We start from the raw sequence: 22,936 nt of genomic DNA, 5'->3' as shown, positions 1-22,936 counted from the left end.
ATATGCAGGATCGCAATTGTTCTGGCAGACAGTTCCAAAGCTTGGGACCTATAAATGAAAGAGAGCAGCCTCCCATATGGGTGAGCTTAATCTTAGGGACAGCGCACAAGGAGAGGTTTCTAGAACGAAGGTAGAGAGAGGGTTGATACGGTTTTATCAAACCATTAATATGGTGGGGACCAATGCCTGCCCTAACTTTAAAGACATAGCACAGAGCCTTGATATGGACTCATTTTTCCACCTCTAGCCAGTGGAACTCGCCAGGGAGGGAAGTAACTGAGTCATGTTTTGGCAGTCAATAAATCAGCCTTACAGCTGCATTCTGCATCACCTGCAGGCGTCTTATAGAGGCTTTGTTTATATTTCGGAGGAAAGGATACCCTTCACCGCTGTGATGGAGTAACTCATCTGCCTATATCTAAATCAGGTCCTACGTTTGGTATTATATTTGTCTTTCCCTTCCCAATGAGCATGCCCCGATATTTTTATGAATTTGATATGGCTGGAATTTAAATTCCCATCAAAAGAAAATTAAGTTACTCTGTTTGATTTCGTATGAGGTGGTTGGCATGCTTAAGATTCACTTCTTTATTTGATGATCCTCTAATAATTCTTCAATTTTTTTGAAAATGTGGTTGAAACATTCTTCCAGAACGAGGCTGATTTATTTAAGCTAAATTCTAATACTAAACGACTTATAAAGCAGAGATTCCATTCATTTTTCATCTGATAAACAGAGGTGGTCCTTACATTTAAGCAAATAGATATATTTTATGTTTAGATATTTGCCATTTTTAGGCAACAGGGGCCTGGACTATTGTACTGTACTGAGTACGAAGAATTTGTGCTGCCTCTGTTTCTTTACTTTTGACATGCTGCTATACGTTTTAAATATTCATCTCCTGCAATGCTGAATTTTACCATGAAATATAAGTGTACGTTTCTGATGTTGTTGAGTAATTGAATAGATGTATTTTTATACTGACGATGTCTAAAAAGAAACTTCAGATATTGGCTTTAATTGAATGTGTGGATCGTTTAGATTTTGTAAATATGATGAAGTGTTTTTAACTCTTGTACTGTTTAAACATAATTCCTAATTCAAAAGATTGTCTTTTGTAATTGTTTATGCTGTTTATTTCAACCAGCAATAAAACTGTATTCAATAGATGGCAACCCTACACCTAGTTAATACTAGCACCACCTGGAAAAGTGTATAGGCCATCTTATGGTGCTTGGTTCTCCTGGCACATCCTAGTAAGCAAATCAGTGGTGTGCAATCTTTTGTGAGGTGAGTAGTACTTTTTAAGTAATCCACCACCTGTGTCCAGAAATCATGGACTGGCTGGCATTGCCAGGATGAATGTAGGAAGTCTGCGTCCCTGGTGTTAAAGCGGGGACAGCTGTCCAGTCGTATCCGGGATATGTGATGTAGAGACTTAGGAGTCATGTATGTTCTATGTAGGAAGTTGTAGTGCACTAACTTAAATCTGGCATTACAAGAGACAGTATGGGTGAGGTCAAAAAGGTCCACTCAACACTCCCCATCTCCCAGTGGTGTATCTAAGTCAATGTCCCATGCCTTGTGAGCCCTCGGGAGAGGTCCCGTCGTATCTGCTCGCAACATTTTGTATAGTTGTGTGATCAAGTAGTGTCCCGCTCCACAAGGCAATAAAATGGCCAGGTTGTGGGTGGGTGGAAAGGTTGGCCAGCTCATGTTAGCCACTTTGCTCAATCCTGCATGATGTAGAAAGTGCCCGGACCCTAGACCAAATTCTTTGCACGCTTGTGTGAAGGGTATAAAGGTCTCTCTTGGATATAAATCTCCCAGAACATTACAACCCCCCTTCTTCCAGGAGGACATATTGTTCATCTTTTGTCTAGTTGGCTTCAGTATCCAGATCGGTAGTTCCCGGTGGAATGGGGCTGGTCTCAAAACTAGTTCTACAACCTGTTGTCATATGTGTGCCGTTTGACATACTACGTTCGGCAAATCGTTCAAGACAAATTCGCCTTTCATCAGCAATTTGGGGAAGCGGTCGGTGTCGACCAAACTGCATAGCAGCCATTTTTCCCAGTTATCTTCCGCTGTTAGCCACCGGGCCGCATGTTGCAAGTCCACAGCATTATAGTATTGATCCAGCTTGGGGACCTCCATGCCCCTCCTATCATACTGTTAAGTGAGGGTGGCCAGGGCCATTCTGCTATGGCAGCTGGCCCACAGTAGTGACGTGAGGATGGCATTTAGGCCCTCATTCTGACCCTGGCGGTCGGTGATAAAGCGGCGGCCAAGCCGCCAACAGGCCGGCGGTCTAAAATATGCAATTCTGACCCTGGCGGGAACCGCCAACACAGCCCGCCAACTTAACACTCCGCCCGCCACAGCGGTACAAACAAACAGCGCGGCGGTTCCCGCCAACAGCCAGGCGGCAGACAATGTACCGCCCACCCTATTACGACCCACCAATCTGCCACCTTTTCCGGGGCGGGAGCACCGCCGATAAGAACACGGCGGAAACAGACTACGAACGGGAAAACGCTCACCTCTACGCACTCCACGCGAGATTCCGGCAGTATGGAACCAGAGTTGCAGGTCATCCCCGCACTCCTATTCCTGCTCATATACCAGGAGCACGCCCGGCGGCGCGGAAGACATCGGTGAGTACTGCACCTACGACACAGGGGAGGGAAAAGATTACCGGCACACACCCACCCACCCACACCCACTACAACACACACATCAATGCATTCCCACAGATCACTGTCACAACCCACAAACCACCCCCCTCCGAAATAATGCAAAGACCAAAAGAAGAGATCATAAACGGGCAGATATATTGAAATATGTACACCAGTAATCCCAATAAATAAATAAACTATGTTCAAAATATATACAGCTACTAAATGTAGTCCAACCACTGTCCGTGGATCACAGGGGTCCTGTGCAAAGGGGCAAGGCCCAGTCCCACGACAAGAACTCCACGGAGAGAACACTGCAGGGGCATCAGAAAGAAAATAGGACAGGCACCTCAGGCGGAAGGGAAGGGGGGCACCTCAGCCACTTGAGTACACGACGCCAGATCCACGAGGGGACTCCATGACCACTGGCCCATCCTGGGGAGAGCAAAGCCACAGTCCAAACAGTCCATACAGTGGGTGGCCTGCCCACTGGCCCATCCTGGGGAGAGCAAAGCCACAGTCCATACAGTCCATACAGTGGGTGGCCTGCCCACTGGGCCATCCTGGGGAGAGCAAAGCCACAGTCCATACAGTCCATACAGTGGGTGGCCTGCCCACTGGGCCATCCTGGGGAGAGCAAAGCCACAGTCCATACAGTCCATACAGTGGGTGGCCTGCCCACTGGGCCATCCTGGGGAGAGCAAAGCCACAGTCCAAACAGTCCATACAGTGGGTGGCCTGCCCACTGGGCCATCCTGGGGAGAGCAAAGCCACAGTCCAAACAGTCCATACAGTGGGTGGCCTGCCCACTGGGCCATCCTGGGGAGAGCAAAGCCACAGTCCATACAGTCCATACAGTGGGTGGCCTGCCCACTGGGCCATCCTGGGGAGAGCAAAGCCACAGTCCATACAGTCCATACAGTGGGTGGCCTGCCCACTGGGCCATCCTGGGGAGAGCAAAGCCACAGTCCAAACAGTCCATACAGTGGGTGGCCTGCCCACTGGGCCATCCTGGGGAGAGCAAAGCCACAGTCCATACAGTCCATACAGTGGGTGGCCTGCCCACTGGGCCATCCTGGGGAGAGCAAAGCCACAGTCCATACAGTGGGTGACCTGCCCACTGGGCCATCCTGGGGAGAGCAAAGCCACAGTCCAAACAGTCCATAACAGACCCCACTGCCACTGGAGGAGGCAAGTTGGCCAGAGGACATCCTGCAGCCCTGCCCGAGATAGATCCTGCCCTGCCACGCTGGTGGTGGCTGAGGTGCTCTTCTTACCCCGACGAGAAGGAGGGGGGGGCTCAGGGTCAGGAAAGAAGTTAGTAGTGGCGAGGAAGAGCTTCTTGGGACAATGGAGAGTGGTAGGTACAGTGGGAATGGGAGTGGAGGGAGAGGATGTGGTTGTAGGTGAGTCACGTTTGCTGTCTTTGGGTGCAGGTGCAGGAGGGATAGGCTGTCGTGAGGTGGATGGCTGTTGGGTGGGTGGGTGGCTGCGTTTGTGTGGTGTGGAAGAGGGGGTGACAGACACAGTGGGAGAGGACACAGGGGACGTGTAAATGGCAGTGGGGGTGGTGACTGCACGTGTGCGGACTGGAGTGGAGGGTGTGCTAGTGATGGAAACACTGGCTGATGGTGAGGTGAATGGAGGTGTGAGTGTAGACGTCACAGGGAGGGAGGAGGGAGACGAGGAGGTGGGGGTCACAGAGGTGGTAGTGACTGTTGGCATGTCTGCATCGGAATGTTGCGTGTGTGAATGTCTGCGTGATCTGTGGTGCTTATGTTTGGATGAGCTTCTCTTGGGTGTTGAGGTGTGTGCAGGCTGGTCTGATGGTGTGGGTGGGACAGGCAGAGGAACAGGAGACTGGGAGGAGGGAGTTAGTAGAGGCAGGCAGGAGACAGGGACAATGGCTGCCGTCAGTGCTGAGGCCAGAGCCTGGAACGATCGCTGATGGGCAGCCTGACCCGAATGAATGCCCTCCAGGTACGCATTGCTGCGATGAACCTCCCTCTCCACCCCCTGGATGGCATTCAAAAGGGTAGTCTGCCCAACAATGAGCGTTCGGAGGAGGTCAATGACCTCCTCACTGAGGGCAGCGGGGGTAACAGGGGCAGGGCCTGAGGTGCCTGGGGCGAAGGAGATGCCCGGCTTCCTGGCAGAGCGGGCACGGGGCGAACGCTGAGGGGCTGCTGGGAGGGCGGAGATGGTGCGCTGGGTGGCGGCTGTACCTGTAATGGCGGGGGGCACGGATGGTGCCACCCCCGCAAGGGAGCCCCCTTCCGAGGACGTGTCCGTGTCGCTGCAGGCTCCAGTCGTCCCCGTCGTGGAGCTCCCCTCGCCCTCCGTCTCACTGGTCCAGTCTGACTCTGTGGCATGGCCCTCCTGGCCCATGTGAGATGCAGCTCCCTCCTGCCCCGATGCCACTTCTCCTCCGCCTGATGATGCTGATGCACACAAGCACAGAAAGACAAACAAAAAGGGGGGGGGAGAGAGAAATAAAGGGATATTGAGTACATGGATCTCCGGTACAGTTAGCGGACATGACAGACACAGATGCCCCCTGCACTAAGTTGCGCACTTGGGGTCCGCTACGCATTCCGTGGAACATGCCCTACACGCCTAGAGTTGACAACTGCACCCATGGATGACACGGCCCAGGGATGGCTGTACTGACAAACTACTGAGGGTGGTGGCTGGGGACACAGGGTCTTACGGGGGTGCCCAGCCTACAGATATCGCCCTGGCCTAGGGGGACCCCCAGCCCTCCTCCCCCAACCAGACACCTCCACTGCGCGACAACAGAGTAGATAATGCTTGTACTCACCCCCTTGTGTCTGCTGTGCTGCCCTCACGCGCCCATCCAATTCAGGGTAGGCCACCGCCAGGATCCGGAACATCAGGGGGCTCAGTTGACGGCAGGCACCCCGCCTACGTTGGGAGGCCATCCCCAGCAGAGACTCGGCGGTCTTCTTGGTCCCGCGGCGGATGTCCTCCCACCTCTTGCGGCAGTGGGTGCCCCGTCGATGGTGGACCCCCAGGGTCCGGACTTCCTTGGCGATGGCACGCCAAATCCCGATCTTCTCATGGGCGCGGACCTATGTGACACGTACAGGGAGGGAGAAATACCACGTTCAAGTTTGTCAGCATTTTCCTTTCCAGTGGCCCAACGCCCCCCATCCCCGCCAGGCCCCCCGCCATGCCCCCCGCCAGGCCCAACATGCCCCCCATCCCCGCCAGGCCCCCCGCCATGCCCCCCGCCAGGCCCAACATGCCCCCCATCCCCGCCAGGCCCCCCGCCATGCCCCCCGCCAGGCCCAACATGCCCCCCATCCCCGCCAGGCCCCCCGCCATGCCCCCCGCCAGGCCCAACATGCCCCCCATCCCCGCCAGGCCCCCCGCCATGCCCCCGCCAGGCCCAACATGCCCCCCATCCCCGCCAGGCCCCCCGCCAGGCCCAACATGCCCCCCATCCCCGCCAGGCCCCCCGCCAGGCCCCCAAGCCAGCCAGTGGCCCCAAATCCATATTGAATTAAACTCACTTGTTGGTCTGGAGGACCGTAGAGTAGCGCATACTGGGGGAGGACCCCATCCACAAGTTTCTCCAACTCCTCTCCAGTGAAGGCAGGGGCCCTTTCCCCAGGCGCAGCAGCCATTGTCCCTTCCAGACCGAGGTCACAGCAACACTTGCAGTATAGGTCCTCTCCTGTGAAAGTTCAAGTCGCAAGTGGATAAGTAGATAGAAAATGGCGGTGATGTCCGCGGCGGTGCGTACCGCGGCGGTGCGTCCCGCCACCGCCGGCGCCCTTCGCCATTGGCTCCTGAAACCCATAGGCTTCAATGTTAACCAATGCGGCTTTGCGCCGCGGTCTTCGCCTGCCGCCCGCCGCGGTGTGCCACGCCAGCGCATTGACCTCACATCCCATTGTCACACTTCACAGGTCAGGCAGCCGCCATTTCCAGGGCCCACATGGCTCAATTTCAACTGCGTCACACAGGCCTAGGCCTTGCATAGCCACTCAGACACGCCATTCACTGCATAGAGAATCGTATACTGTGCTAGCTGTGAGTACGTACCTGTGGGTTGCTTGACTGTGTGCTCCATGTTGTCCTTCATAGGCACCGTCCGCTGGGTTGGGCGAGGAGACGGATGAATCCTCCCGTGTACCGACCGCTGGTGGACCTGTCGACAATGGAAGAACGCCACATTATCCTGACCTACCGTCTTAACCGTGCCACTATCCATGAACTGTGTGCCCAGCTGGAGCCCGACCTGATGTCCCCCATCCGCCAACCCACAGGGATTCCCCCTCTGGTGCAGGTCATGTCAGTACTCCATTTCTTGGCAAGTGGGTCATTTCAGACAACCGTGGGAATTGCTTCTGGGATGTCTCAGCCCATGTTTTCGAAGGTGTTATCCAGAGTGTTGTCTGCCCTGATGAAATCCGTGAGGAGCTACATCATTTTCCCTGAGGTGGGCGAATTGGCTACAGTGAAGGGTGATTTCTACGCCCTTGGACATATTCCCAACGTAATTGGTGCCATTGATGGGACCCATGTGGCTTTGGTTCCCCCAAGAGACAGGGAGCAGGTGTACAGGAACAGAAAAAATTACCATTCAATGAACATCCAGGTGGTGTGTTTGGCTAACCAGTACATCTCGCATGTAAATGCCAAATTCCCAGGGTCAGTGCATGACGCCTACATCCTCAGGAATAGCAGCATCCCTTACGTGATGGAACAGCTACAGAGACACCGTGTATGGCTAGTGGGGGACTCTGGGTACCCCAACCTGTCGTGGCTACTGACCCCAGTAAGGAATCCCCGGACCAGGGCAGAGGAACGGTACAATGAGGCCTATGGGCGTACTAGGAGGGTGATCGAACGCACCTTTGGCCTCCTAAAGGCCAGGTTTAGGTGCCTGCATATGACAGGTGGATCCCTAATGTACTCACCTAAGAAGGTGTGTCACATCATCGTGGCCTGCTGCATGCTTCACAACCTGGCTTTGCGCCGCCAGGTGCCTTTCCTGCAGGAGGATGGTCGAGACGGTGGTGTTGTGGCAGCGGTGGAACCTGAGGAGAGTGACGAGGAGGAAGACGACGGGGCTGAAACAGACAACAGGGACAGAATCATTGAACAGTACTTCCAATAGGACACAGGTAACATTTCAAAGATAATTTAGTAAATGTTAACTACTCTCCAGCATCTCTGCTGCCTGTCTATTTGCCCCAGTGTATGATGACTGAGTTTTGGCTTTTCCCTCCCTATTTCAGATCTGGGGTCCCCACTACGAGTCCTGTGCTTCGTTTCCCCATGGACTACAGCTTTGTGGCAGCTGTTTGTTGACTTCACCATGTACAAGGACATATTTGCACTGTCATGTCAATTACAATCTATTGAAATCACAGCCAGACTCCAGATATTTTGGTGCAAAATAGGTGTTTATTTAAGTGCTCAAAATGGGATGGGTGGTTTCAAGTGGGTGGGGGCTATGGTGAAGGAATGTCCATGGCAGAGTCCAGAGTAACAGTCACACAGGTGCATTGTCCAGAGGCCTGTGGAGAGATGGAGCATGGGCAGTTCAAGGATGGACAGGGTGACAATGTGGGACAGTGGGATGACATCAGGTGGTATCCATTGCTGGCGGGGGTCTTGACATCCTACTCTGTCTTCTTGCGAGATCTCAGGGCCCTCTTGCGGGGTGGTTCTTCTCCTGCAGGAGGTGGGGGTCTGGTGGGCTGCTGCTGTGCGGGGGCCTCCTGTCCACTAGCGCCGGCGGAGGTGGTTGGCTGTTCTTGGTCCAGGCTAGTGGCAGGGGCCCTTGGGTGTTGTTCAGTGTCCGCCCTGTTGTTGACGAGGTCCTGCAGCAGCCCTACCATGGTAACCAGGGTGGTGTTGATGGCTCTGATGTCCTCCCTGTACCCCCGATAGTGTTCCTCCTGCAGTACCTGGATCTCCTGGAACCGGGCGAGTACCGTCGCCATCGTCTCCTGGGAGCGGTTGTATGCTCCCATGATGGTGGTGAGGACCTCGTGGAGAGTGGGTTCCCTGGGCCTCTCCTCCCCCCCCTGTCGCACAGCTGCCCTCCGAGTTCCCCTGTTTCCCTGGGCCTCTGCCCCCTGGCCGGTGTGCCCACTACCACTGCCCCCAGGTCCCTGTTGTTGTTGGGGTGGTGGGTTATCCTGGGTGCCCTGTAGTGGTAGACACACCGCAGATTGACGCGCCCTGGAGACAGAGGCATGGGCCCGCTGGGTGGGAGCTGTGCTGGTGTTCCCAGAGGGGTTTGGGTCTGTAGTGGCCTGGGCCTGTGTGAGGGGAACCGACTGTCCAGAGGTCCCCGATGGTCCGGGCTGGTCATCGGTGTCCAGGTCGACAGAGCTGCTGTCATCGCTGACGGCCTCTTGGGTGGGGGGTGTGGAGAATTCTGGCCCCTCCGCTGCGGTGTGTTGACGGTCGGGTCCTGCAGGGGTATAGAGGTATGGTTATAGTTTCAATGTGTGGCATATGGGTGTATCTGTGGGTTCTCGTGTCCCCAAGTGCTGGCATTCGTGTGTGGGGGCTTTGGTGAGGGTGGCTTGTGGGGGGGATGTGTATATGCATAGGGCATGCTTTGGTGATGGGTGTCCATGCTTAGTGGACGCATGCAGGCCTAGGTTTTGGGATGTGTGGGTTGTGATGGTGAGACATTGGCGGGGAATAGGTGTGCTGGGGGTGGGGGTGAGGATGGTGGTGGGGGTGAGGATGGTGGTGGGGGTGAGGATGGTGGTGGGGGTGAGGGTGGGGGTGAGGATGGGGGTGGGGGTGAGGGTGGGGTTCGAGGATGGGGGTGAGGGTTGGGGTCTGATTTGGCATGCAGGTGGGGGGGAAGCAGTATTGAAGCTTCAACTTACCAGTATCCATTCCTCCGCCGACTCCTGCGAGGCCGTCAGGATGCAGGATGTTCAAGACTTCCTCCTCCCATGATGTGAATTGTGGGGGTTGAGGTGGGGGTCCTCCGCCAGTCTTCTGCACGGCGATGTTGTGCCTGGATACCATGGAACGCACCTTCCCCCGTAGGTCGTTCCATCGCTTCCTGATGTCTTCCCGATTTCTGGGGTGCTGTCCCACTGCGTTCACCCTGTCGACAATCCTCTGCCATAGCTCCGTCCTCCGGGCAATGCTGGTGTATTGTATCTGTGTGCCGAACAGCTGGGGCTCTACCCGAACGATTTCCTCCACCATGACCCTGAGTTCTTCGTCTGTGAAGCGGGGTTGTCTTTGGGGTGCCATGGGGTGGTGTGTATGATGTGTGGGGTGGAGTATGTGTATTTAAGTGAGTTGAGTGTGGTGGTGTGTGTTGTTTTGTGTGTGGATAGTGTGTGGGTGATGGTGTTGAGTGGCTGTGGCTGTTATTTTTTGGATGCTGGTGTCTCGCTCTTGCCTTCTTTACGAATTTTTTAGCGTAGGGGTTTGTGGGTGATGTGGGTGTGTGTTTTATATTGTATTGTGTGTGTGGGAGTGGTGTGTGTATGTGTATCAGGTGTGTGGGATTCAAATCGTCCAATGTGGCTGAGTTTTGTTCGTTTGTGTGTATTCTGACCGCGGCGGTGTGTCCCGCCAATGGAATACCGCGTTTGAATGACCGCCGCGTGGATTCGTGGGTCGTAATGGCATGGGCGTATTTCTGTTGGCGTGACGGTGGAGGTTTTGTCACCTCCACCTTTCCGCCGACCGCTGGTCTGGCGGTCTGTTGTGGCGGTCGGATTTTCGGAGGTTTGCCTTCTGCGGGTCAGAATGACCGTGGCGGGTTTCCGCGACCGCGGCGGGATTATGGAGGATTTCTGACCGGCGGTAGGCGCCTTTTACCGCCGAGGTCAGAATGACCACCTTAGTTGCTTAAGTGTCTTTATGAGAAGAGGACAGAATGAATTTCGTAGTGTATACAGGCACCTGGGCAATAGCACCATTTTGGCTATGGGTCGTCTACCCATCAGGGAAAGTGACAACGTGTTCCAGAGGGCGACCAATCACTGTAGCCTATCCATGTTGAGAGGTAGCTGCTGGGTCCTGGTGTGTGCCACCCTGATTCCCAGATATCTCAAATAGGACACCTCCCATCATAGGCCTCCTGCTTGGAAGGTGGCGTTTTGGCCATGGATGCCAGAGGAAACAGTACTGATTTCCGTCTGTTAAGTCGGAGGCCAGACAGGTCTCCAAACCTGTTCAGAAGATCCAGCAATATTGGCAATGCAACTCGCGGGGGTAAGGTAGAAGAGCGCATCGTCCGCATAGAGTGAAATAATGTGGCTGTCATCCCCAACTCTGATGCCCCACTCCAGTAGTTCGAGGCATGTCCCTATTTGCGAGTGGTTCAGGGCTAGTGCAAACAAGAGTTGTGAGAGGAAGCAGCCCTGCTGCCTCCCCTTTTCAGCATCTATGCTTTTGATCTGCTATGAACCACTCTCACTCTGGCTCTACAGCCCGAGTACAACAGCTGTATCCAGCTGCATCTGTATGGGTCAGATCCCATTACGTTCAGCACTGCAAGGAGGTAGCCCCAGTCCACTGTGTCAAATGCTTTTACTAGGACCAATGCCATCTCCTCCTCACAAAATTCCACCTTATGGAGGACATGGGCTAAGCATATGAGATTCATAGCTGCGTTCCTAGTAGAGATGAACCCACACTGGTTCTCATTTACCAGTTGGGGCACATGGGGTGCCAGTCTGTTGGCTAATAATTTTACAAAGGACCTTCATGTCTGTGTTAATCATGATGATTAGTCAGTATGCAGTTGGTTCTGTTTTATCACCCTCCGGTTTTAGGAACATACAAATCTCCCCTTGTCTCATGGACGGTGGCAAAGTCCCTTTGTCGTACGCCTAAAAGAATACCTTCAATAGTCTCTGTGTGAACGTGGCTGAGAATGTTTGGTAAAACTCAGAAGGGAATCTGTCTCCACCCTGTGCTTTGGCACAGGGTAGCATATTTAGGGCAGTTCTTAGTTTTTCTAGTTCCACCGGTGCATCTAGAGCCTCGGCTATTTATGGGTCAAGTCAGAGATATCTAAATTCTCTAGAAATGGGAGATAGTGTGATGAGGTAATGCTCTGATTTGCGGAGTACACTTTCTGTAGATGTTGTTTGAATGTGTCTACTATACCTGCTCTTGTGGTGTCCCATGAGCCATCTGGTGAGAGCAGATGCGTGGTTAGGGGTGGTGGGTGTTCCCTGTGCAGGATCCACATAAGCAGTCTGCTGAATTCGTCTCCGTCTCGATAAAGCCTTTGTCTATACTGTTTTAGAGTATATTTATCTAACCGATCCCAGATATCTGCTACACAGCTGTGCACCGCTTGATCTCTACCACGTCTATTGGAGTGTGTATGTTCCCCAGTTTGCAAAGAAGCCAGCTTTGCCTCCTCCATAGTCAGTCAGCTTGGAGCTGCCAGCGCACCCTGCAGGTTCCTCTCAATACCGCTTTGAGGGCTTCCCACTCCATTGCTGTACTAGCTGTGGAGCCCCAGTTGAGCTCCATGTAATCTGTCAGTGCCTGTGAAATAGCTCCCCTCCCCATTTGATCCATCAGGATGTCCATTGACATCCTCCAGAATCTCAAGGTCTGAGGAATGTTATCCCATTTTATTGTACAACTGACCGGCACATGGTCTGATAAAAAGAGTGTGAGGTGTGCGACCTCAATGTCATCAATGTGTGGGAAGTATTCCAGCAGTACCCTATCTAATCTGCTGTATGCATTATGTGTGGTGGAATAGCATGTAAATCTGTTGCGTTGTGTGTTGAACACACCACACATTTTTTATACCCATATTTTGCATTAACTCACAAAGTGCTGCTGTCATTAGGGGTTTAATACCCATTCTGGGGGACGTTCTATCTAGGTTAGCACCTAAGATGCAGTTGAAGTCACAAAGCCCTATTAAGGGTAAATCAATATTGAGGTTTAATAAATCCTGGATGGTAATGAAGAAGGAAGGGTCATCAGTGTTTGGGGCATAGGAATTTAATATGATCAGGTTGTGTCCATCCAACGTCCCCAGCAACAGAACATATCATCCTGCCCCTTCTGCCTCCTTGTAAATGACAAAAGTAATCCCGGTGCTATCCATTTAAGGACACCCTTGACAAAGGTAGAGCATGAGGAGTGGAAGATCTGCCCCCTCCATTTTTTGGCCAGGCTTGCAGCTCCTGCATCATCTAAATGTGTTTCTTGCAGGCGTGCAATGGCTATATTGTGCCACTTTAGGAAAGTGAGCAACCTGTACCTCTGTTATGCCATTAATTGTGTTTGACCAATTACTTTGTGTTTCACCACTGCGCATATTAGTTGTTCAATGTTCATCAGGAGCACATTACATTCTGTATTCAGTTTAGCTGCCTATTGGCTTTAACATGGCATTAGACATTACATTTGGTATTTAGGTTAGCTGCCTATTGGCTTTAACGTGGAGTTAGACATTGCAGTAGAGGCATTGCAGATGAGCTGTGTTTTTCCACATGGTGGACCAAGCTGTGTTTTTTAAATTGAATTCACACGAACCCTAACGTGATAAGAGAGCGTATAGTTTGTGTTTTCCTTTCTACTCAGCCTTGGGAAGAGGAGAGGCTTAGGAGATCTTGCCAATCTCCAATGGCTTGTTTATTTTCCAACTCTGAGAGGAAGGGGCCAGGCTCTTTACCGGTGTCCCTGGGCAGCAGCAAGGGACATTTTTCCAGGACTTCAGTCAGGAGCGGACGTCAGCTGCCTGGCCTCCCATTTGGGTGGAAAATCTCTTTCTCGCAGTTGAACAGGAGTCATCAACTTGCTGGCATGAGAAAGATGACAAGCAGTGATAGGCCCTACGGTGATGAAAGTTTGACTTTTATTCTTTGCTTTGAAGTTATGCTATAATATAATCACATGTATTTGCTGTGTACATTGCAATTGAGAAGTACTTTGATATATTTTGCTTTCATTGCTGTGACTACTTTTAAACGTGTGCTTCCGACCTACTAATCTCGTCTTTCAGGAACCTCGTGGTGAAATAATAATAATAAATGTCTTCTTTAAACTAAGAAGTGCATTCCAGAGAAGTTTTGTCAGCTCGGTCATAAGATAAGGAAAGCAAAACAACCTCTTAATGTATGTTCCTAGTCCCCTGACGTTCCAGGTCAGTAATTTTAGGTTAGTCCCCATCATCATCCATTTGTTTAAAACGTGGACATCTGTCTCCCATCCTAGCACCAATCCCTGCCAACTGCTGTATGCATGTGAACAGAAACTTTTTATAACAGTTAACTCCGCCCACCCTCCCATTGACATGTTTAGTACAAACCTTTGACAATTCATGCCCGCCCTCTGTTTGTGCTGGTACTCACACAGCATCTCAAATGTTCCACAAGGCTCAATTAACATCACTTCTCCAACCGGCATCTCTGCCAGCTGTTCACATTCATCAGGTATATACCCCACTGTCTCACCCAGTGGATGTTAATTGTTGCATTCACATAAGTTCACTTAAATGGTCTGGGCATTAGCATGTTTTCATATTGACTTGTATAGTGCTGCAAATCTAGCTCACATACTAGTGTTGGAGACACTCATCACAGGTATTTCGAACAGCATGCAGGTCCCACATGATGCCCACCCGGTATATTCCAAATATTCAGTCCCTCTCATTCATGTAGTACCCTTCACACTCATTTGTTACCATTCTCTACCTCCGGGGCCACCACAGTATCTGGTACAAAATCTGTTTCTGGTGCTGAACCTCCAGTCCCAGCATCATCCAGTGTTTGAGGCATGTCAGTACACTGCTTCTTGTCTTGTGGTGCTAAGACCCTGAGCTGTATGGTGCCATCCTCAGAGACCGTGACTCTTTGTGTGTCCAATGGGGTAGCATTAGGGGCATCTGTTGGTGTGCTAGAGCGGCGCTGTCGTCCAGGAAGTCTAGTGCCCAAGTTTCGTTTTGGTTTTCAGCTCACGTGCTCACCTTCTCGTCTCTAAGTTCTAACCATTCCCACATTTTCTCAGGTCTCTCAAAGAAGTGCACTTTTCCCTGCAAGATGACTTTTAGTTTTGTCAGATATCAAAGCGTATATTAGAGCTTCATTGCTCACAATTTTTGCTTTATGCTGAGAAAGGATTTGCATTCCTCTTGTACTTGTCTGGTGTAGTCTGTGTAATTGGTTATTGTGCTACTGCCGCAGGAGTGTGGCACATGTTCACGGGCCGCACGGAGGATACAGTCTCTGTCACGGTAGTTAAGGATTTTAGCTATGATAGCTCCCGGGGGTGTTCCTGGTGGTGGTAGGGGTTCTAGGACCCTGTGTGCTCTTTCCACTCCAAAGAAGTTTGATAGCCCTTGTGGTTTGAGTTCTTTCGCTCTCTCAGTGAACCCCAGGACCTTAATGTTTCTGCATCGTGAGCGGCCCTCCGCATCTTTGATTCGCCTATCCAGTTCCCTCGCCGTTGCGGTCATCTGAGCCATCTGATGCTTAATGACGACCATTGTGACCTTGTCCGCAACATTTCTCAGGTCGGCATGCAGGAGAATTACATCAATGGACACTGTTTCAATCTTATGCTTGAGCGTTGTTCTGGAGCCTTGGATTGCTGCCATCAGTTCTGCCCAGGAGGGCTCAGCAACACCCTCCATAGTGTTGTCCACATCTACTGCCCCAGTTTGTCTTGTTATTCTTTGGGTGGTATATTTGGTAATGGTATCTGCCAAGTGCGAGCATGCCACCTTGTCTTTACCCCGGTGCCCTCTGGAGTGTGGCAATGAGGTCCCCCAGGTTTCTGCGCTGATTCACTCCCCTGGTCAATGGGGCTCCTGAGGCATCAGCACACAAGTCCTAGAGGGGAGGGCCTGCGCCACCAGGTTCTGCTGTCCCCAGCCCTCCCTCTGGTGCCACACCTGCTCCTCCACTTGTTCACCCACTTCAACTAGGGCCACATTTTCTGAAGATTGAGTCAGGGATGTTCGTTGGGACAGCATGTGTGATCAAAGACTCCTCAGAGACTCCTGAACCTGAGGACAGACCCTTGGTGGAGTGTTCCAGAGCATGTCTGTCTTGCTAGTTGGATATTGATGGTTGGGTCTGAGACTATACAGGCCCTTGTCTCTCTCTAACCATAGAGTGGGCCCAAGAAGCCTCAATCCTCTGGCTCCCAGGAGGCTCAGGTCTACCATCCAAAATGTTATTTCTATGTTGGACTGTGTGTATGGGCATCCAATCCCCCATCTAATGGACCCTCATTTTCCCCGTTGGTTCAGCAGCACTAATTGGGTAGCTGGCCATTGTACTCCGGGCCTTACTGGTGGCTGGCTGCTCAATAGAGGGGCCAGGTGCCCTTGCTGTCGGCCGTGTGCAGTCTTTATCTCAAAGCTCTGGCTGCCCACTTGGCTGCACCCGCCGCCATCACCTCAGGCAGCACCCCGGGGGGGACAACCGCCACCTCGTTAGTCGCCATCCTCCCGGCCACCACTATGCTTGTCCTGGGTTTGACAGTTGTTTCACGCAATATCACTTTCGTCCCCCGGGGGCAGCACTCACCATGTATGTTGTTGGGACCGTATATCCCGAAGTGAGGTGATGGTCCAAGCTGCGTTGGGAAGCTGTTCCAGATCATGCGGGGAGTGTGAGCGAGTGAAAAGGAGACAAAGCGTAATCTTCTTGACTGTTGGTGGAAGTTCAGGCAGTGGTTAATGTAGGCGAGTCTTGGTTGTTTAGAGCCTTGTGTGCATGGGTCAACAGCTTGTATTGGCATCTCTTCGGTACAAGGAGCCAGTGGAGTTGCCTAAAGTGGGGTGTGATGTGGGTTCATCAGGGGAGGTTGAGGACAAGTCTGGCTGTGGCGTTCTGTATGGTTTGAAGTCTCTGTAGGAGGTGTGTGACGATTCCTACATAAAGAGCATTGCCATAGTCCAGTCGACTGGCGATGAGTGCCTGTGTCATTGTGCATCTTGTGTGCAGGGGGAGCGACTTGAAGACGTAGCATTTGCAGGATTAGAAAGCAGATGGAGGAGACAGTGTTTATCTGTGGTTTCATAGGAAGCTTGTTATCAATGATGATTCAGAGATTTCTGGTGTGGTCGATGGATGTGGGTGCAGGTCCAAGGTATGACTGCCACCAGGAGTCATTCCATGGGTTGCTGTTGTTGCTGAAGGTCAGTACTTCCATCTTGTCTGTGTTCAGCTTAAGGCAGTTGTTCTTCATCCAGTCAGCGATGCTTGTCATGCATCTGTGGAAGTTGTTCCTGGTGGTGGTAGGGTCATCAGTGAGTGAGAGGATGAGTTGGGTGTAATCTGCAAAGGATATTATGTTGACACTGTGAGATCTGACGATGTTGGCCTGTGGGGTCATGGATATGTTGAAGAGCTTGGAGCTGAGTGATGAGCCCTGGGGGACACGACAGATGATATCTTTGGGTAAGAAGGTGAAAGGTGGTAGGCAGACCCTCTGTTTTCTTCCAGTGAGAATGGAGATGATCCATCTGAGTGTGTCCCCTTGAATGCTGATGTGGTGGAGTCTTTCGATCAGCGTGGTGGGTGTTAGAAAAAAGCAGGTACTATTGCAGTAAATATTTATGCAAATGGTTTGGCTGAATGCAGACCAAAAAACAGATGGCCAGAGTTTGAAAACTATTTACTTAAGAAAGAGTAACCGATGCTTAGTATTAATTCCCTGACTGAATGATGGAGTTAGAATGAGGGCTATTCCAGGTTAAGGCTTAGAATGGAGGATACCATTTTGGCCAGGTACCTGATGCCACAGTAGAGTCAGGTACCAGCAAGCTAAGCTCAGGCAAATTTGTAGAAAAAAAGTTGCAGAGGGAATATTATCACAAGAAGGAAGACAATAACATCTAAATTACTTAGAGCTACTTGCCCACTCCTTTGCAGTAAAACGCCTTATTGCAAGAAGAGCCAATTGCTGTGTCCTACTGTGAATGTCCATGCAGTCAGTTGTAATAATGATGTAAAGTAGTATCTCATCAAAGGGTCTAAAGAATTTAGCCAAAGATTTTTGGTAGTTCTGTCTGGACAACATACAGTTGGGGCCATTGGCTTCTTCAGGAATAATTGAGCTTTGGATCTAAGGATGTTCCCTCACCTCAAAAGACTTTGGGACCCCATTCAGGTAGATCTCCTTGTCTCACGCCTGACTGCTTTCCTCCTTTTGCCATGATACCGGTAGCTCAGATATATGTCTGATAGCATAAGGCATAGATAATCACAGTAAATTATGTTTGGTCAGCTTTGGTGTGGTGCTCTCAATTTCTGCGTTCACCAATCGACTTCTCCATGTTACTCTTTTTCTCGCTCGACTGTTGATGGATACTACTGTGGAAGGAACACACAGAGGGAGGTATCTGGGGTATAGTCGTGGCGTTTATTACTAGGCCCCCAACGAACGAGAGAGAGAGAAAATAAACTACAAATAATAACGAAATAATCCAGGCTTCCTCTGGGAATAGGTCAGTGTTATTGGTTTGTCTGTTTCCCTCTCTTCTTTCTTCCGATTTCTTATGTGCTGTTTCTTTCTTTCATTACAGGAATGTACCAACGGCCTCCAAGGTCCTCGTCACTCGGTATCATGAGGAGAAAAGAAATTACAAGGCCTGTTTCAGATAAGTGCTGTCTGGATTTCTTATTTGTTTTTTCTTTATATTCTATTTTCTTCTTTTCTTAGTGGCATGCAACGGTAACAATAGGCTCTGCGAAAGAGGGAGGGAATGCAGAGGGTTTGGGTCACTGATGTGGGCCGAAGGACTTAGGGATCACCCTAGTGCCATCTTTTGATGTAGAACACCGTATCTGTATCCGTGTTTGGGTATTGGAATAGTGCCAACTGTGTTTTCTCTGTCCCCCCCTCTAATTTTCCCACTTCTACCTGATTCTGAAATTGATCTCGTAAGCGACTGCGTACCTGTGACAGGCATGCCCCTCCAGGCACATGGCTGGCCTCAGCGTTCCTCCCGGGGGTTGTTGGCTGGTTGCCTTCTCCTGTCCGGGTTTCTTCGTCTCTTCTCCGTGGGTTTCCCTTATCTTTCTCCTTGTTCTTCAGGTCTCTGGACACGCTTTCCTTGCTGCTCAGGTTCCCGTCTGTGCTCTTCTTGCTCCTGTCGACTCCATCTCTTTTCTCACTCTTCCTCCAGTAGCCGTCTTTCTCCCCTTTCCAGCTCCATTTACTGGCATCCCTTTCCTCCGGGGTTCACACGTCGGCACGCTCTTCCACACGTACCGACGAGACATGCTTTACCTTGCCCCCGGGGTATAGTTCCTGCGGATCCGGGTTCTTTTGGCTGTCATCTTTCTCACAGGGCCCGTCCTCATTGCTACAACTACCTGGAAGACAATTTTATTAAAAAACATGGAGGCTCCTATTATGCTATTTTCTCTTGCTTTAATTTCAGTAGCAGCCAAGAAAAAAGACAACTCCCAGCAAACCTAGCTGGGGAACTGTCACGTTGTAGATGCTCCTCAGACTCGGCGCGATGCAAATAAGGGTCCGCCTCCTGACTCCACCAAGTCACCTATATAAACCATGGTGCATTGGAGTAATCGGGTGAGGGAAGGAAGGGGAAGGAACAGCAGGGACGGGATATCTGTAAAGAGAGGAATACACAGTGTTAATATCACATTGCCTGTCTACTCTCGCAATGTCTCGCTAAAGTACCAACGACCGTACCTGCCCCTAACTCATGAGGGCAGAACTAGTCCAACACCTATCTGTGCTCCATCTGAATCATAGATGGACGCCCCAAGCCAACAATTAAATACCGATGATCGCTAATGGGTTGCTCAACACCCACATTTATACAAGATAGTCACGAAATAATGAGGAGACAAAAACGAAGAGAAAGGGAATAAAATTAACGATGATAAGAACATATCTCGTAGTCCTTTCTATGACTCAGTTAATCCACTAAGCCCCATGTCATAGTCACGCAATTTGTAGGAATAACCCGGTGTTATTTCATTACGTATTGAAAAGAAAAATCGTCCCGGCAGTTCAATTCCCGCAAAAATAAACATTAACCCCTTGTCGTAGCCAAACATATAATGTTCTCTGGCCCCAAGGATAATCGTGCTTTATTGGTAACTCAAACAAAAGACCGCCGTGCTTCAGAAGTTACCAGTGTCCTTGTCGAACTGAAAAAAGAAAGGCGAGGGATTCCGGCACCAAATCGTCTCACCGCTTACCACCTCTCCTTCGTGGCAGGTTCCCCTGGGAAAATAAACTCGACACTCCCCCTGATAATTGGGAAGGTCCCCGGCTCCACGGAAAACCGGAGGAGGAATTAAACCTCCTAAGCAAACAACTCAACCTCGGAAACGCCGACAGCAAGAGCCCTCGCTGTCCATCCGACTGGTTTCTAGGAAACGAATAACGCACATTACTTCCTGTATGTGCTTGCTTTTTAAGCGACCTCTTCCCCTCTAGGCGTCATGGGATATGTAGTCCAAAAGGACTATGTATCCCGATCGGCAATGTAGGCGCCGTGGCTAACACCTGACAGTACGCCCGCCTCCAAAGCGCCTCTTAGGACCAGGTTTAGAGGGATGACGGGCATGAAACAGCCGTACTGCCCTAGGGGCATGGACATTGCTTTCCGGCTCCCATGAATCGTCCTCAGCATTGTACCCCTTCCATGAAACCAAGTACCACAGCTTACCCCCCCGTCGTTTGGAATCCAACACTCTGCGCACCTCGTACTCCAGCTGCCCATCTCTGACCACCGGAGGCACCGCCTGCCGGGTCGCTGAAAGAGCCGGTTTCAAAAGGCTGCAATGAAATACCGGATGGATCCTTAAGGAAGCAGGTAAGTTGAGACGGTAAGCCACAGGGTTTATCTGGCGTAACACCTCATAGGGACCAATGTAACGAGGATGAAAGACGCTACGCATCTTGAAGCGTATATACTTGGTGGAAAGCCACACTCTATCACCTGGCTGATATGCCGGCCCCTCACGCCGATGTTCATCACCCCACTTTTTATACTGTTCTTTGGCCTTCTCCAGATTGAGTCGTATCTTCTTTTGCACGGATTGGAGATTCTTAATCATGGCATGAACCGTAGGTTGATCCGTGACTTCCCTAGGTATGTTTATGGGCAACATTTCCGCGTGGAACCCCGTGTTAGCACGAAAAGGAGATTCTCGTATCGAGCTATGCCAAGCATTGTTGTATGATAGTTCTGCCAGCCATAGCAACGAAACCCAGGATTCGTGAGCGTCCTTTGCATAGCACCTCAGATATTTTTTCAGGGTTTGATTGAGGCGCTCCGTCTGGCCATCGGTTTGTGGGTGGAAACTGGTGGACAGTGCGGATTCAATGCGCAGTACCTTGCACCACATACGCCAAAACCTAGCAACAAACTGGGGGCCTCTGTCCGAAATAATGGTTCTCGGTAGACCATGTAACCGCACCACTTGAGACAAAATTAGATGGGCGGTTTGACTGGCTGTAGGCAGATTTCTACAAGGAAGAAAATGACCCATCTTGGTAAGGCTATCGATTACCACCATGATAGCGTTGTACCCCTGATCCATTGGTAATCCTACCACAAAATCCACGCTAATGGTTTGCCATGGTTTATCCGGAGTGGGCAAAGGTATCAGTCTGCCCTGGCTCTTCGCGTTTTCTCCCTTGGCCCGTGCACATATCTCACACCGAGCCACCCAGGCCGCAACGTCTTTAGCCCAACCTTCCCACCTGAAATGTCGTCGAACTATTTGCGCCGTTTTGGTGTAACCAGGATGACCAGCCGTTACCGCATCATGACACCAATTAAAGGCTTGCACTCGGAGTTCACGTGTTGGCAAATACAAACGATTACCTTGCAACGGTATTCCATGCTTAAGGGTACGGTCCTGACTTAACTCCGCCCATTTCTTCCACTGAGCAGCAGACTTATGCTTAGAAACCTTTTCTAAGAAATGGGAGATATGAAGGGCACAAAGCACTCTTTCAGGTTTGATGATTGCTTCCTCAGGTCTTGAAGCGATGGTTCTCACTTCCTCTTGTCGAGACAGTGAATCTGCCTTGCGATTGTCAACCCCAGGACGGAAGGTCACCACAAACTCGTATTCTGAAAAAAACAGCATCCACCTCATTTGCCGCTGGGTAAGTTGTCTTGCCTCCTTCATATACTGCAGATTTCGGTGATCAGTATATACCGTGACCGGGTGTTGAGCTCCCCATAGGTAGTGTCGCCATTCTTGGAATGCCTTTTTTATGGCTAACAATTCCTTTTCTGCCACCGTATAGTTAAGTTCCGCAGCCGATAGTTTCCTAGATAAAAACGCAACAGGATGAAGCTGTCCGGTGGTTTTATTTCTTTGTGATAACACGGCCCCTATCGCTATATCCGAGGCATCCGCTTCGACGATAAAAGGGGCATCCCGCTGTGGATGTTGAAGTATAGGTGCGGAGCAGAAGGCCTGTTTCAAAAAGCAAAAGGCCTCCTCTGCTTCCTCTGACCAAACAAAAGACACCCCCTTTCTTAGTAACCTTGTTATAGGTGACACAATGTGAGAAAAATGAAAGATGAATCTTCTATAGTAATTGGAAAACCCAAGGAAGCATTGCACGTCTCTCACACTAGTGGGTACTGGCCACTCCTGAACAGCCTGTATTTTTCTTGTCGACATGCAAAACCCTTCAGGGCTTAAATCCACCCCCAAGAACTCAACCTTCCGGACATGGAACTCGCATTTGCTCAGTTTGCAAAAAAGACTATGCTGTCGCAATGCTAGGAGTACTAAGGAAACATGGTCAGAGTGGCGCTCCAGGGATGTGGAATACACCAGAATGTCATCTATATAAACGATCACGAAACGGTCTACGTATTCCTTGAGAACATCGTTCAGAAAATACTGGAATGCCGCCGGGGCGTTACACAACCCGAACGGCATTACCAAGTACTCAAACAGACCATAACGGGTTTTGAACGCCGTTTTCCACTCGTCCCCTTCGCGGATTCTGACCAGATGGTAAGCTCCCTTCAGGTCCAACCTTGTATAGATTACCGCCTCTTTCACCTGTTCCAATAACACAGGAATGAGAGGAAGAGGGTATCTATTCCTCACTGTATTCTTGTTCAGCATTCGATAATCGATGCAGGTTCTCAACTCTTTATTAGCTTTAGCTATGAAAAAGAGTGGAGAGGCTGCCGGAGAACAAGATGGTCTAATGAACCCGATCTCCAGGAAGTGATCCAAGTATTTTCTCAAATGCTTGGTTTCTGGGTCTGATAGAGCATATACCC

Source organism: Pleurodeles waltl, chromosome 8 (assembly GCF_031143425.1).
Source record: "Pleurodeles waltl isolate 20211129_DDA chromosome 8, aPleWal1.hap1.20221129, whole genome shotgun sequence".
Lineage (NCBI taxonomy): Eukaryota > Metazoa > Chordata > Amphibia > Caudata > Salamandridae > Pleurodeles > Pleurodeles waltl.
The sequence above is the reverse complement of the archived record's forward strand: the minus strand, read 5'-3'. Positions refer to the sequence as shown.